Source organism: Chrysochloris asiatica, unplaced genomic scaffold, assembly GCF_000296735.1.
Source record: "Chrysochloris asiatica unplaced genomic scaffold, ChrAsi1.0 scaffold00206, whole genome shotgun sequence".
Taxonomy (NCBI): Eukaryota; Metazoa; Chordata; class Mammalia; order Afrosoricida; family Chrysochloridae; genus Chrysochloris; species Chrysochloris asiatica.
This window is the reverse complement of record NW_006408724.1, coordinates 3,126,054-3,128,463: the sequence shown is the minus strand read 5'-3', so window position 1 is coordinate 3,128,463 and position 2,410 is coordinate 3,126,054. Positions and strand designations below refer to the sequence as shown.

The 2,410-nt window shown below is 36.8% G+C and overlaps 1 protein-coding gene across 1 annotated transcript in view; it reads left to right on the top strand.

The window, feature by feature from the left end:
• Positions 1-2,410, top strand: part of FAM188A (family with sequence similarity 188, member A) — a 153,585-nt gene that overhangs the window by 140,277 nt on the left and 10,898 nt on the right. The window lies entirely within an intron of this gene.

Below are 2,410 nucleotides of genomic sequence, written 5' to 3'. Positions count from 1 at the left end.
TATCCCACCTGAATTTAGAGGTCATCTGAAGAACAGATTTGATACATTAAACACTAAAGACCAAAGACCAGAAGAGTTGTGGGATGACATCAAGAACATCATACATGAAGAAACCAAAAAGTCATTTAGAAGACAAGAAAGAAGGAAAAGGTCAAAATGGATGTCAAAGAGACACTGACACTTGCTCGCCAGCATAGAGATACTAAAGCAAATGGAAGAAATGAGGAGGTCCAAGAGCTGAACAGAAAATTTCAAAAATCAGCTCGAGAAGATAAATCCAAATATTACAACAAAAAGTGCAAAGATCTGGAATCAGAAAACAAAAAGGAAAAACATGCTCAGCATTTCTCAAGCTGGGGGAACTGAAGAAAAATTCAAGCCTCGACTTTGATTATTGAAAGCTTCTCTGGGCAAATTATTGAATGATGCAGAAAGCATCAAGAGAAGATAGAAGGACTATACAGAGTCACTGTACCAAAAGGAAATGGTTAATGTTCAGCCGTTTCAAGAGGTAGCATATGATCAAGAGCCATGATACTGAAGGAGGAAATCCAAGGTGCATTTAAGGAATTGGCAAAGAACAAGGCACCAGGAATTGATGGAATAAAAATGGAAATCTTTTTTAAAAGTCAGGCGGCACAGGAGGCACTCACTCATCTCTGCCAAGAAATTTGGAAGACAACTATCTGGCCAACTGATTGGAAGATATTACGTATTTATGGCCATTCCAAAGAGAAGTGACTCAGAGGAATGTGGAAATCATTGGACAATCTCTTTGATATCCCATGCAAATAAAGCTTTACTAAAGGTAATACAGAAATGGCTGCAAGCATACAATGATAGAGAACTTCCAGAGGTTCAAGCCGAATTCAGAAGAGGCTGTGGAATGACGGATATCATTTCTGATGTCCAATGGATCTTGGCTGAAAGCAGAGAATATCAGAAAGAAGTTTACCTGTGCTTTATTGACTACCCAAAGGCTTTTGATTGTGTGGATCTTGACAAGCTATGGACAACATTGCGAAGTATGAATATTCCGGAACACTTAATTGTGCTCATGAGGAAACTGTACCTGGACCAAGGACCAAGAGGCAGTTGTTCGAACAGAACATGGGAACACTTGATGGCTTAATTTTGTCCATAGAATCCTTCAATATTACTACTCAAGGCTTGAAGGTTTTCTTCAGTTCTTACAGCTTGAGGAATGTTAAGCATGTTCTTTCTTTTTGATTTTCTAATGCCAGGTCTTCGTACATTTCATTATGATAGTTCACATTTAAATATTAAGAATGTTTTGTATATTGCAACAGGTGACATGTTTCAGCAAACTAGTGTAATGCTAGAAGTGCTCATCCATATATTTGGAAGATAGTTACCTGATCAACCAACTGGAAAAGATCCATGTTTTTTGCTCATCCCAGAGAAAGGTGATCCAAAGATATGTGGAAATAACCAAATAATAGCAGTCATATGGTACGCAATTAAATTTTGCTGAAGATAATTCAAAAGTAGTGCAATAGTAGTACATCGAAAGTAAACTGCCAGAAATTCAATCTGGATTCATAAGAGCTCATGAAACAAAAGATAGCATTGCTGATGGCAGATGGATATTAGCTGAAAGCAGAGAATACCAGATTGATGTTTCCCTGTAATTTATTGATAACATTGAAAAGAATGGACACTCCAGAACACTGAGATTTATATAGGCCAGAGAGACGGTCATTGTATAGCAAGAGGTTACTGCGTGGTTTAAAATCAGGAAAGGTGTACATCAGGACTGTCACTTAACTATATAAAGAAGAATGCTGTATAGGATTGTAGGCTGTAGATGTCCCAACCTTGCTTGATAAAAACCAAGAGGACTTGGAGCACTTACTGATGAAGATTAAATACTGCAGCATTGAGTATGGATTACATCTCAATGTAAAGAAAACAAAAAATCTTTACAACTGAATGAATAAGCAACATGATGATAAACAGAGAAAAGATTGAAACTGTCAAGTTACCATTTTACTTAGATCCATAATCAATAGCAGCAGTCAAGAAATGAAATGGCATATTGCATTGGGAAGATATGCTGTAGAAGACCACCGTAAAGTGTAAAATAATTTGTCACTTTGAGAACGGTAGTGTTCCTGACCCACACCATGGTATTTTCAATTGCTTCATACGCATGCAGAAGCTAGACAATTAATTTTTTTAAAAAAAAGAATTGATGCCTTTGAATTACACTGTTCATGAATAATGTAAAATATACCATGGACTCCAGAAAAATAAACAAGACTGTCTCGGAAGAAGTATAGTCAGAATGGCAAAACTTTGTCTCAGATACTTTGAACGTGTTAGCAGGAGGGATCAATCCCTGAAGTACAACATCGTGATTGGTAAAGTTAGAGGTTCAGTTAAAAAA